Below are 15,000 nucleotides of genomic sequence, written 5' to 3'. Positions count from 1 at the left end.
TCTCTTGGAGTTTCTCCAGGAATTCTTCTAGGAGTTCCTCCGGGATTTCCTCTAGGCTGTCTTCTGGTACTTTCTCTAGGAGTTCCTCCAGAAATTCCTCTACACGGGAAAAAAATCGTCGCCGGATCCATGACTAAAATGTTATGAAATCATAAAACTTGTCGCTTCATGATATTGTCACTACAAGTCATGATATCATGACGTTAACAACGATTATTATGAATAATAATAACTGATTCCATCAACAAAAGCCATAGCCGTCAAAAGCGTTATGAAACAATTAAGCTCGTTTTCATAAATTGAATACCATAAAGCATAGTCATGGTAGCATGGCTCTGAGTCATAAAACTATGACGCTGAGTCATCTCAACCAGACGCTGAGTCGTATAAACATAATGCAGAGTCATAAAATCATGAATCACAACAAACGAATTTGGGCACTGTAAGCGTTACGCAAACCCTCGCGCAGAATCACCTACACCATTTTTGTCACTTCTGTCAAGGCGCCTTTTGTGAGCGGCAGTGTTTTCCGGTGAGATTTTTTTTGGTTTTCGAAAAAGTGTAGTGAATTGTTCTTACTAAAATAGTAGTAAACTATATAATTATTGAACTACATTCTAGAAGTTGAAAGTGAAAAAACTCTATATTCCGGCACAAAACTCCGGCCAGCTTCATCAGCAGCAGAACAATCAAGCTCACGTAATGATTTTATTACTACTAACAATTTATACAATTAATTCTTGCTTTATTTTATTATATATATATTTTTTAATAGAAATCTTTTCTTTTCTATGCAGACGGCGGGCGACATGGAACATAAAATCAGCACGCGCTTGGATTTTCTTAAGGAAAAATTCGAGAACCTTAATTTGCAGCCGCAAATTGTTTCGGTTGGGGCATCGCGGGGAGAAGGAGCGGTGCTCGTTATTTTCGGGGGAGCGAAGTACAAGGCAGACCACATCCTCCATGCCATTTGCATGCAAGTGATATATGTTTTGAAACTCCAGTATGCACCAGACTGCAAGCCCCTCTGGATGTTCAAAATCCCAGCGGTAGATCTACCCAAAAGCACCCGTGATTTACTGCGGGCTATTGAGTAGGTTGAAGGCACAATGATGAATAAATATTGACAAATACCAGAATCATAAAAATTACTTCAATATTCAGGAACCTTGTTCATGATTTCAGAGTGCGTGCTTCACGATAACATGACCTTAAATGCCACTTTGCACCAATTAATCCGATAGTATAAATAACAAATACTAGAATCATGCATACTGCTTATGTTTTTATAACATTGGGAAAAAAATTTAGAACATGCTTTATGATAACATGACCAGTACTACCATTTTTCGCAAATTGATCCAGTACCATAAAATGACAAATGCTTGCACCATGAGTAGGCCGTCCCTTATTTTGCAAAAATTAGAAATGTTATAAGTTCGTTAGTGGAAAATTATCGTTTTAGCTAAGAAATGATCGTGTCAAAATTTGAAGCCCGTATCTCAAGGCTAAGTGGTCCCTCAAGGGGCCTAAAGTTGTCAAAAATTGTATGGGACCAAAAAAACATGATTTTTTTTTTCGACAAAAAAATACGTTAATCTACTAAAACCGGGGGTTTTAGGACCCTGAAGGGCCAAAAATGTGCTTAGAATTGCGATATCTCTACTCGTTTTTGAGTTATTGAACAAAATAGGGTAGGTTTCCTTTGGAATCTAAAAAAATGGTCAAAAATGCTGATTTTTCGGTTGTTTTTTGTCAATATCTTGGAAACGAGTAGAGATATCGCAAATCTAAGCACATTTTTGGCCCTTTAAGTTCTTAAAATCACCGGTTTTAGTAGAATAGCGTATTTGTTTCGTCGAAAAAAATTTGATGTTTTTTTGGTCCCATACAATTTTTGACAACTTTAGGCCCCTTGAGGGACCACTTAGCCTTGAGATACGAACTTCAAATTTTGACTTGATCATTTTTTAGCTAAAACGATCATTTTCCTCTAACGAACTTATAACATTTCAAATTTTTGCAAAATAAGGGACGGCCTAACCATGAGTAATGCTCAAGCTTTCATAAATTTAGTTCATAGTTTGAGTACGTACTTCATAATAATATGAACCGACTTACCAAATTTCGCTAATAAAACTGGAACCATAAATGACAACTACTAGTTCTATGAATACCGCTTCTGGTTTTATGAATCTAGCTAATAGTTCTGGTATTCATGGGCATGATATCATGACTTAACTTACAAATTTTTGTCAATAAATATTAAAAACGTAACGCCAAGGTGACGTTACGGCAACATGAGTCATGAAATTATGACCTTTTTTTGTGGTGTATATTTATAACATGAAAACACACATTTTACGCGAAATCATGAATCATTTAACAGGTTCCAAGCAGCGGATTTTTTCCCGTGTATGAGTTCCTCCGCAAATAGCTCTACGAGTTCCAAAGAGATTTCTTTCTAGCTGTTCTTCCGGAATCATCTTCGGGGAGTTCTCCCGAGAATTTCTCTAGGTGGTTCTCCGGGATTTCCTCTAAAAGTTTCAATGGCATTTTTCTAGGAGTTCCTGCAGAAATTCCTAGTGGAGTTCTCCCGGGATTTCCTATAGGAGTTCTTCCAGGAAAGGAGAGGAGTTCTCCTAGACGATTTCTTCTAGACGTTGGTCCGAAAATTCTTTTTGAAAGTTCCTCCAAGAATTCTCCAGTTCCTCCGGGAATTACTCTAAGAGTGTCAATGGGATTTCTTAGACCTTCGGAAAATCCTCTAGGAGTCCCTTTGGGTATTCTATTAGAAGTGTCTTTGAGAATTCCTGAAGGAGTTCCTCCCAAGGTTCCTCCGGAAATTCCTTTTAGAGTTCTTTCAGAAGTTCTTCTAGGAGTGGTGTTCCTCCGGAAATTTGTCCAGGAGTTTCTCCGGGAATTCCTCGACAAGTTTCTCCGGAAATTCCTCTAGGAGTTCCAAAAGGATTTTTTTCCAGGTATTCTTCTAGGAATTTATCCGGGAAACTCTCTAGGAATTCTTCCGGGAATTCCACTATGAGTTCCTCCGGAAATTTCTGTAGGGGTTTCTTCTTGAATTTTTCAAGGAATTTCTTTAGCAAACTCTCTGGAAGTTCCTTCAAGATTAAATCTTTGAGTTCCTCTCAAAATTCCTTTTCGAGTTTCTCCCGAAATTCCTTTTGGAGTTGCTCCAAAAATTCATATAAAATTTCCTCCAGAAATTCCTCTAGGAGTACCTCCAGGAATTTCTCCATAAGTTTCTCTTGGAGTGCCTCCAGGAATTCTTTTTTTTTCTAGGAATTTCTTCGGGAATGTCATTATAAGTTCCTCCGAGAAATCCTTTCGGAGTTTCTCCAATAATTCTTCAGGAGTTCCTCTGGGAATCGCCATAGTTCCTCCGGAAATCACTCTATGGGTTGCAATGGGATTTCTTTCTAGGAGTTCCTCGAGGAGTTCCTCCGGGAATTCTTCTAGAAGTTCCTCTGGAAGTTCCTTTATGAGTTCCTCCAATAATTCTCTAGGAGTTCACCGAGAATTCCTCTAGGAGTTCCTCCGAAAATTGCTCTAGAAGGTTCAAAGTAATTTCTTGGATTCTACGGAAAATCCTTCAGAAGTTCGTTAGGGTATTCTATTAGGAGAATTCGAGAAGTCGAAAATTCCTCAAGAGTTCCTCCGGAAATTCCTCTAGGAATTTCTCTAAGAGTTCCTCCGGGAATTCCTCTAGGAGTATGTTCGAGTTCTTCCACGAATTCCTCTTGAAGTTTCAAAAATATTTTTTTTGTGAGTTCCTCCAGGATTTCCCCGAGGACTTAAGATTTTTTTTCCTACAAGCTTCGAAAATCCTCAAATAACTTTGGCCTACACAGATGAGGACAAGGAATTCCTAGTGTTTCTAAAAGTCGAAGATTCTACAAAGATTCTTCAAAAATTCTTGAATTACTTTAGCGGACCCAGATATGGACAAGGAGTTCCTTGTATTTCTTAGCCAAGAATTTTACAAAGATTCTTTAAACATCTTCGAACTACATTGGGGAATCCAGATGTGGATAAGGAATTTATAGTATTTCTTAAAATCAAGAATTTAACATAGATTCTTCAAAAATCCTCGAACCACTTTAGCTGACCCTGTAGTGGGCAAGCAATTTCTAGTATTTAAAAAATAGGGAATTTTCTTGAGACTCAAATAGCTTCGGCTTACCCAGATGGGGACAAGGAAATCCTAGTATTTCTAAGAATCAAGAGTTTTGCTTAAATTCCTTGAAAACCTTCTAGAAACTTAGAAAATCCTGAAAAAAAAAACCTTAGCGAACCCAGATGTGGACAAGGAGTTCCTAGTATTTCTCAAAGTCTAGAATTTCGCAATGATTCTTCAAAAATTCTCGAACTAACTTAGCGGACCTAGTTATAGACAACAAATACAATCAGATATCCTATTAGACGCTGCCAACTTTACGCCCACCGCGTTTTGCAGACTGTTTTCTAACCAATTTAGTTTATATTTTGTTTGTGATGAGTCTATAGTAAGCAATAACTGCACTAAAAAATCAGGTGGATTGGATGCGAGACCGCTGAGAAATTGCGGTTGGCGTAAAGAGGGTCTAATAGGAGACTCGACTGTAGTTGGTATTTCTAAAAGTCAAGAATTATTCCCAGACTCTTGGGAAAATCCTCAAATAACCTTAGCGGACCCAGATATGGGCAGTCTTTCTAAAAGTCTAGGTGGTCTAGAATGGTGGTTCGGTCCCCCTTCGAGTTCGAGTTCGAGCCATAAAATGTTCGTTATGGAAATGTTCTCTACATTCGTGTGCTCCGTGTATGTTCGTGTCTACCACACGATATACAAGAGCAGCTTGATCATTGGCAGAGAAATGTCAAAGTTTATTACTATGGATGAGTTCTTGGACTTATGCACGTTTTCACTAATTAGACGTTGGAGCAGTACCATATTCACAGAAAATGAACTTTTTTCCATGGCCACTTATGCAGCATGGTACCGCTCAAAACTCAAACGAGAATAAGTACACGCGCATTGGTCCACATAACGACATGCTGAGAAGCATACTTTGTCCCAGTGGGAACCATACTCCCAGAAAAAGAAAAAAAAATCATATCAATGTTTTAAAGCAGAATACTCATGCATTGTAAAGCGATACATGTTTCCCTGAAATACACAACTTTTATAAGAATATCTAACAGGTTCAGAAATTATTCGAAGATGATTATGTTCCTATTCGTGGATCTTGTTCGCTCTGTCTGTTTCTACTATTGATGTTATTCTTTTTTCTTTTATTTATTAACAAAACAGCAATGAAACAGAAGAATTGAAACAGAATTTCACTGTCATTTGTCACAAATTTAATAAAATAAAATGTTTATTTGATTTATTTGGGTTCGAGCACTTTAGAGGTGAATTACTAAACGCACCGCAGTTGCAAACTCAGAGCCAGCGATGCGGAGAGCCACAGTAATTGGAGATAGGTTCCTCTCAAATTTGAGTGGTTTTTTATAAAACCGTTTTTACTAAACAGCACGGTTTACGAAATTTTATGCGGTAACATGTACTTTTTTTTACGTTTACAGCATCTATGAACATACAACAGTATTTGCACATGGCCTTTTGAGGATACATTATCTTTTTGTGTGAAAAATAAGCAAGAGAAATGCATAAGCATCTACTTTTTGTATGTAAATTTTTTCGCTCTTGACCACGGTATTCAAATTTGGAATATCATAGAATCGTGAAATTTTTACAGAAGATTCTAGGATATCTACAGAATAATTGCACATGAGGAAATTATGGTATTCGGTCTCATATTCGAGAAATTACGCATAATACGCCAAAAAGCCAGAAATCCTCTCTCTCGTGAGAAGCGTGACCTCAGACCTTAAATGAAAGGACTTGAGTCGCATTCGAGTTGGTATTGTCCAATACCTTCTGTATTGCGTCTTTTATGTCTGTGAAGGTCCCTGCCTTCAAAATTATCTTAGTTTCCTGGGAGTTGGTCCCATTCACCAATGTTTCCACTCCTGCCTTTGTTGCCATATTGTTTGCAACTGGCTCCGGAATGTCGCTCTGAATGTATACTGCTTTCAGTTTGGTGGTGAGAGATTCCACCTCGTCACAGAAAGTTTCGGCTGAGCCCTTCTGTCTTACTGCTTTTAGTTTCGCAGTTATATTTTCGGGCGTGATTTTGCTTGCACATCTACGTTTTACATCTTGTGCTAGGGCATCTATGGTTTTTATTGCTTCAGGCAAACCCAATCTAGCTTTGCCTGTGAGTCGTGTTTTAAGAAATTTTATTGCCGTGGGCACCTGATCATCTGGTGTCAATTCAGCTAGTAGATTTACAGAGTCCACGAATGCTCCTAGCCCATCGGCAGACCCGTCATAGGTTTGGACGAGTGCCGTGGCTTCTTTGATTTCAAAAGGCATGGTGACTGGTTTTACGGGGGAATTTTTGAGCCGATTGCAAATAATTACAGTTTTGGCTATTGATTTGAATGTTGGGAGTATTTTTGAATTGTCCAGAATTTTCTGACAATCCTCGAATACTGATTTTAACTTTTCGTAATATGCAACTTCTAATTGCCAATCTTTCGGGCTAAGTCTGTATTGGAAAGAATGTAGAACCGTTTTATACTCCTTACGAAGGTCTTTAAGTTTTTCTGATTTTAGCAAGATTCCCTGAAGAGTTCTGGCTCTATTTATACTTTTCTTAAGGTTTTGATATTCCCTTTTGGTTTCGTCTTCTATGAATCTTAGCCTATTCATTAAAATTTTAAAAATTTTCAACTAAATTTGAGAATATAGATAGGTTTTACTGATATTTGTGTATCAAACTTTACATTTGCATTTGGGGTATAGGGTTTACATATATCTTTGACATACCATTGTATTTAGCTTTTCTGCAGTCGCTGCACATGCGCCATCTCGTTTACTCGTTGTTCATGTTCTCGATCACCGATTTTTGAGCTGCTGCGATGACGATCTGTATTAGTTGAATTTCTGCTTTCCTCTTCTTCTTCTCGTTAGTTTTGATCCATTTTCTGATGACTAACACTGCAATCACTATCGCTAATATTGACCCGATTGCTATGGGGTATACCCAATTGCTTGATAAATCACTTTGTTCGTTTATGGTGTAGCTCCGCACTTCTTCTGTTGTTGATATCAGCGGCGTCGTTGGCACCGTCGTCGTCGTCGTCGATGTGAACACTATGGGCCAACAGCCCCACACCCCGCACGCGAGTTTTATCATTAGTTAGCTGTTTTTTTTTTTTTTTTTTTTGCGGTTCACACGCGCTGCTCGATTGCATTGTCTCGTTGGTTTTGAACGTGTTCATTTTTTCTTTGGTACTTATTCCACAGTAGCCTGGCTATGCATATAATCACTGTTGTACTTGTTATTGCTGCCCACATTACAGGATATAGTTGCACTTCATTAATCATAGTTATTATTCGGTAGCTCTGTTCGGTGCGCGGATTCATATTGTGATGTTTGTTAATCCACACGCGTTTTCGACAGTTTTAATTCATTGTTCTTATGACGTTTTGTTTGTCTATCACTGGCTTCGAACGTTGTTGAGCTGAATTTCACGTTGTATCGTGTTTTGTACACCTTTCTTTGTGTACTTGCTGTGCAGCCTCAGCAATAGATACGCTATAATCACGGCTGCGACTGTTACAAACGCGCCTACCAGTATCTTCATCTCTGTGGTGGCCAAATCTACTTGATTCGTGATAAAATTATCAGATGTGAACCAACCCATTATGCACAGAGTTCTTTCACTTGTTTCGGGTAAAAAGCACTGGATTCACTTATTGGTCACACTTTCCTCCGTGCAGGCTTCTCGGTACTCAGAGAACGGTCGCCATTTCCTATATTGGTTTTACACCTTACACTGTTTCACGGGTTTGTGATATTGCTGGTTTAACACATGAACACAATACGGACAGCGTGTCCGCTTATCTGAACTTCCATCTGAAAGACTGCCAATGCTTTATTTACCTCAAGCCTTAAATACTAGTTTACAAATTTCTCTGTTGCTGTTTTCTGTTTATGCTTAACGGGTAGCTCAAGCTCAAGAGCGGGTAGCGCCCTTGTCATTGGACAAATGTTGTTGGGTTTTTCTGTTATGTTTTATTGTTTGGGTTTTTACCTATGCCGTTACAAACTGACGGTTTATGACGGTCGGGTTTTTTGTGATGGTTTGCAAAAAGGTTTTCTTCTGATTGTTTTATGACTTGGGGATTTCTGAATTTATCTATTAATTTATCTAGCATGCTAATATGCTACAGAAGGATCTACCGGTAGAATGCCAACAGGAAATTTCGGATGCATTTCTGAAAGTATTTCCTCAAAGAATCCATAACAGTCTTCCGTGAGAATGTGCAGAGAACTTCGGCAAGATTTTCCTAAGGAACTTCCAGGAAAAAATCCAGAGGAGTTTCTGGTATGAGCAACAACGTTCAGAAGAATCTCCGAATGAACTTCTGAAATCAATTGCCGTGTCTTCCTTCTCATCGGAACATCTGGCAAATTTCCACAATGACTTCTGAAATAGCTCCTTGAGAAACTTCTTAAAGGATTGACGCTACAACTTTCGGAAGTATGCCTGGAGTTACATACTTTCAAACATATTCTCGGAGGTATTTGTAGAAGAATTTCTTGCGTAACTTTCGGAAGAATTCTCACGGGAACATTCCGAAGACTTTCCGAAGGAGCAGCTGGAAGAGTTCATTGAATGAACTCCTGGAGTGTTTTCCGGAGGAGCTTTGGAAGTTCTCCCAGAGAAGTTCCTTGAGGATTTCTGGAGGAACTCCAGAAAAACTTCTGGAGGGATTCGCGTTAGAAACTCCTTAAGAGATTCCCGGAGGAACTCTAGAAGGGCTTCCTGGAGGAACTCCCGGGGGAACTCCCGGAGGAACTCCCGGAGGAACTCCCGGAGGAACTCCCGGAGGAACTCCCGGAGGAACTCCCGGAGGAACTCCCGGAGGAACTCCCAGAGGAACTCCCGGAGGAACTCCCGGAGGAACTCCCGGAGGAACTCCCGGAGGAACTCCCGGAGGAACTCCCGGAGGAACTCCCGGAGGAACTCCCGGAGGAACTCCCGGAGGAACTCCCGGAGGAACTCCCGGAGGAACTCCCGGAGGAACTCCTGAGGGGTCGCGACTCACAGTTTGGGAAATTATGCTCCAGAGATTCCTTCAGGAACTACTCTATATATTCAGGGATTCTTCCTAGCATTAATTAAGAAATTTCTCTAGAACATTCTTAAGAAATTCTTCCAGGTATTTTTTTCAGAATTTGTTTAAGATTTATACAGACATTTCTTCTGGTATTTCTTCAGAAATTCCGCCCAGTGATGCTTCATTAATTTCTCCAAATATTGTGCCAGCAGTTCCTGCAGAAAATACTTCAGAACTTTTTTTTCTGAAATTTGCCACCGGGATTCTTGTTTGCTTCTGCTGGATATCCGTTCAGAAGTTTTTCCTTTGTCTTTCAAGGTTTTTTTTCGAAAATTGTTCCAAGGAGATTTTTTCAGAAATTCCTTTAAAATGTTCACCAAGTATCTCACTCCAGAAACTTCTCGAACAATTTCTACTTTTCTTCTAGGAATCTCCGATGCCAGCACCAGCAGTTTGATGGCAAAGTTTCAGAAAAATCTTTCATCGGATCCTTTAGAAATTTTCTCAGGGATTCTTCCGAGAATTATTCCTGTATTTTTTGCACAATTTCTCAAAGAACTTCCAAAAAATGATATGGAAGAATTTCTGAAGCAATTCCTGTAGGTGTCAATATAAAAAAAATCTAGTAGGATTTTTTTGCAGGAATCCCTGAAAATATTTCTAAAGCAATTCTTGGAAGAAGCCTTGGAATAATTTCCTAAAGTATCTCTGTACGATTGTTAAAGACGTTTTAAGAGCAATTTCAGAAAAAAACTGCATGATATAACTTTTGAAGAAATCACTTTGTAGGATCTTCAAAAAAAAACAAATATTTTGAAAGAGTCTCCGAAGATATTCATGAAGGAATTATTCCCTGAAGAATTTTCAGGTGAAATCTGAGCAGAAGTTTTTGATAGAATCATTGGTGGAATTTCTGAAGCAATTTTAAATAGAACGGCTGTGGAAATCTCCGCAATTATCTTGAATGAATCTCTAGAGGAAAGTCTCGAAAAATTCCAGGGATTTTTTTTAAGTGGTCGCAGGATGAAATTCTGAAGAACTTCCTGAAGAAACTCCTTGGGAATCCCTTGGTGGGGTTCCTAGAAAAGTTTATTGAGGAACATTTGGAAAAAAATCTTGAAGAAATTATTTAAAATATTTCTTGAAGTATTTGGGGATGAAGTCTAAAAGAATTTCCTAAGCAATACCGTGATACTAGAGGAATACTTTGAGAAACGTCCGAATAAGCTTCTATAAAGATTCCCAGAAAAAAAAACTCTTGAGACATTCCTGTTGAAGTTCCTTGGAAATATCACTGTATGATCTCCTGCAGGAATGTCTGGAGGAGATCTTATCTGAATCACTGCAAGTAATATTGCAAGAATGTCTGGAAGAATTCCAGTGAGATTTTTCAAACGAATTTCTGGAAATGTTGATTCACTCATTCCTTACACTTCTCATTGAACTTGTATTCCCTTGAGTTCCATTTTCTAAGAAAAAACAAGAACATTTGTATGGGAAGTCTGTAACCCAAATGTGGAACGCTTCCTTAAGCTTGCTCATCCTAATGTTACACGATTCTCTATAATTGTTGAACGGCTCAAGCTTTGTTCGTAATTGATGACGTATAACCCGTCATAAACTTATCAGTGACCTGTTTTTATATTGGCCACCAAACATTTGATAAAATTTGGCCCGACTTTGACCCGACCTCCGGAAATTTTTCACTCTGCCGGAATTTTTTTCAGGTTTTTCGTGTTTTGTGCCCAGTTAGTCATTTGAGTGACAATTCATTCAAATGGCAAGGAATCGTTTTTCATTTGAACAGAGCTCTGGTGGACTGAAATAGTTTTTAACATGACTAGATGCAAAAAATGTCTGAAAAGGTTTGACTATAAGCGAAAACGACTGAAAAAAAGGACACCTTTAAAAGTCCCTGAAACACTCCTCGAATCCCATGGGACCCACTCAACCCCCTAGAACACCCCTGGAACAACCCTGAAATCTCTTGAAAACCCGTGGATCACCATTGATCCCCCCTGGAACGCGAAGTATTTCACCAGGGATCCCTTTGACACTCTGAATCCCTCTGAATCACCTCTGGAACGCCCTTGAAACCAATTGGAAACCCCTGGAATCTTCCTGAAGCCCTTTGGAACACCCCTGGAACATCCTTGGAACGCCCTTGAAACACCAAGAAATGTATGGTTAGGTAAAATAGAAAAAATAATCTGGCAGTCACGCTAACATCGTAGGTTATAGGTTGGTAACAATTGGCGAATTGCCCTATTGGAGAAAATTTTTGAGAAATTTGGGAATATCTGGAGAAAGCCCTGAAGATTTTTTTACTGAATTTTTTGGAAGAATTTCCGAAGAAACCTGGGTAAGTTTCGGGAAAGAACCGTAATTTTAGTAACTTCTTAAGAAATTTGTGAATCAATTTTGGAAGTAATCCATAGACAATTTTCAAGGAATCTTCGGACAAATTCATGGAGGAATCTCATACACAATTTTTGAGAAAATCTCATGATTTCCGCACAACGTAGGCTCGGACCACATTTGAAGCTACCGGTACTGTTCCGGAACCGGTGAAATCATTGAAGTATTAGTATTATTAGAACTTCATAAAGAAATTCCAATGAAAACTGTCCTTTGGTACTCCTGCAACAAATTTATTCGGCCCCAACGTTTTGAGAACCATTATGGCGGCTACCGAAAATGCTACGAATTGCGTGGCCCTTAGTGAAAAGCCATTCATAAGGGTTAGACTTGGTATAAAGTGAAACAGACGACTTCCACCACGCTGCTCCTTACCCAGAATGCACCCTCCTCCACAACCCCACTGGAACAAAAAAAACTTTTCTCACCTTGCGCGAAAACTTTTCGATTCATATATTTCGCGAAAACCAGCGAGAGGCTGCAAAAAGGATTCGTTGTTGTTCCTTTGCTTGTGTGGTTGAGCCTTTTGTTTGGGTAAGGGAGGCCCATTGTTTTTTTTTTGTCTCCCTTTTTTGGTGAAAACTTTTTCCAAAAGAAAACTACATCCAGGCGACGGGTGAACACTAAATAAAGGCTGCCGCTGCTGATGCTGTCTTGTTCGGTTTTCGTTCGGTGCACTAAGTTTTCATGGATGCTGAAATGGTGAATGGGGAACAGCCAGCGTGGGGTGCCAAAGTTGTGCCAAATTTGCATTTTCTTAAGCACAGCACTATGGGCGAGCTGATTAAGAACTTTGTTTCAGTGTTCCTCGCTGCCAAAGTAGTTGTTTCTAAATGAGGCGAGGTTTCGTTGTCGTTGGGGGGGTGTGTCAGCTGTGATACAGTACCATTGAGTGAAAGATACACGAATACAGTGAGTTTATGAATATGCATTTTTTTTTCTGAATGATAGTACATACACTACCCGTCATAAGTACGGACTCACTTATAAAAGTATTGCAACACTCAGTTGAATATTGCATCACCTTGAAAAGTTTAGCATCACCTCAAAATAACTACATAAGTGCTGCTATATCTAAAATTTCTGAAAATATGCAAAGGTACACTGCCGTGAATTGCATATATGTCTCATTTGTATAGGAAATCCAGCAAAGATGGGACTTATATGCAATTCACGACAGTACAGTCTTCAGGAAAGTTGCTCGGAAGTTCGTTGGCATCACAATGGCAAGCAGTTTGATTCGCAATTCTGCCGCTAGGTGACGCTAGTGAGCATGGAAAAATGAGCATTTTTAACTAGGTCTATCTCGTGATCCTGATGAGATAGAAAGTTCAAGCTTCGGCAAAGTTGTTCGGAAGATCATGGACATCATAATGAGAAGCAGTTTGATTCGCAATTCTGCCGCTAGGTGACGATAGTGAGTAAGGAAAAATTAGCATTTTTAGCTAGTTCTATCTCATGATTCTGATGAGATTTTTTTTTTTTTTTATCTGTATTAACGAGATTTTTAGCGCTGGGCTAGTTCATCTCGGGACCCACGCTTTACTTCCCTTCCGAAGGAAGAACTCACATTTTGCGAGTTTGTCGGGAGTGGGATTCGATCCCAGGTCCTCGGCGTGATAGTCAAGTGTTCTAACCATCCAACCAGATCCGCTCCACGTTTCTGATGAGATAGAAAGTTCAAGTATTCGGCAAAATTGTTCAGAAGATCATGGTCATCATAATGACAAGCTGTTTGGTTCGCAATTCTGTCGCTAGTTGACGCTAATGAGCATGGAAAAATGAGCATATTTAACTAGTTTTATCCCGTGATCCTGATGAGATAGAAAGTTCAAGTCTTCGTCAAAATAGTTCGGAAGGTCATGCACATCATAACGATAAGCTTTTCATCCACTTCACATTCAATAGGTTTAGGTTTGATTCACTTAACATTGATGTGATTAAGGTGTATGTCATTTTAATCCGAGTGATTCGCTTGATATTCAAGAGTTTCAGGTCTGATTCATTTCATGTTCAATTGATTCAGATCTAATTCACTTCATGTTCCAGTGATTCAGGGCCCAGTCGCTTCATAATCAATTGATTAAGATCTGAGTCTTTTAAATTCAAGTGTTTAAGGTCTGATTCAATTAATATTCAAGTGATTCAGGTCTGATTCATTTAATGTTCAAATGATTCAGGGCTGTGCCATTTTAATCCAAGTGATTCAGGTCTGATTCACTTTATATTCAAGCGATTCAAATCTGATTCACTTGATATTCATGATATTCAAATGATTCAGGTCTGACTAACTTCATAATCAAGTGATTTAGATGTCATTCACTTCATGTTCAAGTGATTCAAGGCTCATTCACTTCATATTCAAGTGATTCAGGTCTGACTCATTTTATACCAAGTTATTCAGGTCTGATTCGCTTCATATTCAAGTGATTCAGGTTTGATTCACTTTATATTCAAGCGATTCAAATCTGACTCACTATAAATTCATGATATTCGAGTGATTCAGGTCTGATTCACTTCATAATCAAGTGATTCAGGTCCGATTCACTTCATGTTCAAGTGATTCAAGGCTCAATTACTTCATATTAAAGTGATTTAAGTCTGAGTAATTTTATTCCAAGTGATGCAGGTCTGATTCACTTCATATTCAAGTGATTCAGGTCTTATTCACTTCATATTCAAGAGATTCAGGTCTGATTCACTTGATATGCAAGAGATTCAGTTCTGGTTCACTTCAAGTTCAAATGATATTCAAGTGATTCAGGTCTGATTCACTTCATATTTAAGTGATTCAGGTCTGATTCATTTCATAATCAAGTGTTTAAGGTCTGATTCATTTCATATTCAAATGATTCAGGGCTGTGTCATTTTAATCCAAGTGATTCAGGTCTGATTCACTTGATATTCAAATGATTCAGGTCTGATTTATTAAATTTGCAAGTGATTCAGGTCTGATTCACTTTATATTCAAGCGATTCAAATTTGATTCACTTGATATTCATGATATTCAAGAGATTCAGGTCTGATTCACTTAATATTCCAGTGATTCAGGTCTGATTCACTTCATATTCTAGCGGTTCAAATCTGATTCGGAAGTACCGACTGTATTCCCAGGTTAAGTACTATTGGCTAGTTTGTGAGAAAATTCCAAAAAGACACTGGCAGTTTTCCTGAAGAATCTCTAGGAGGATTCCTCAGAATATTGCGTTATCAGTTGCTGCAAGTGCATCATTAGAAAAGTGTAAATCAACTTTTCTAAGAGTTTTGATTTGAAAATCTCACAAAAATCAGTTCCATTTTTTTTAAATTTTAATGATATCGTCTTAGTTTTCCTTCCTCACCAACCCAGTCATTGAAAACCCAAAACCACTCAAATTTTTCCTCTC

General features: G+C 38.6%; 1 long non-coding RNA gene across 1 annotated transcript; it reads left to right on the top strand.

The window, feature by feature from the left end:
• Window positions 1-125: 125 nt before the first annotated feature.
• LOC134284951 (uncharacterized) lies at window positions 126-1,275 on the top strand. The gene is made up of 3 exons (XR_009996028.1): window positions 126-532; window positions 622-699; window positions 798-1,275. It is a non-coding gene; the product is annotated as an uncharacterized LOC134284951 (long non-coding RNA).
• Window positions 1,276-15,000: the final 13,725 nt, after the last annotated feature.

The sequence above is a fragment of the Aedes albopictus genome, chromosome 1, assembly GCF_035046485.1.
Source record: "Aedes albopictus strain Foshan chromosome 1, AalbF5, whole genome shotgun sequence".
Taxonomy (NCBI): domain Eukaryota; kingdom Metazoa; phylum Arthropoda; class Insecta; order Diptera; family Culicidae; genus Aedes; species Aedes albopictus.
Note: the sequence above shows the minus strand (reverse complement) of the source record. Positions and strands in the feature narration are given on the sequence as shown.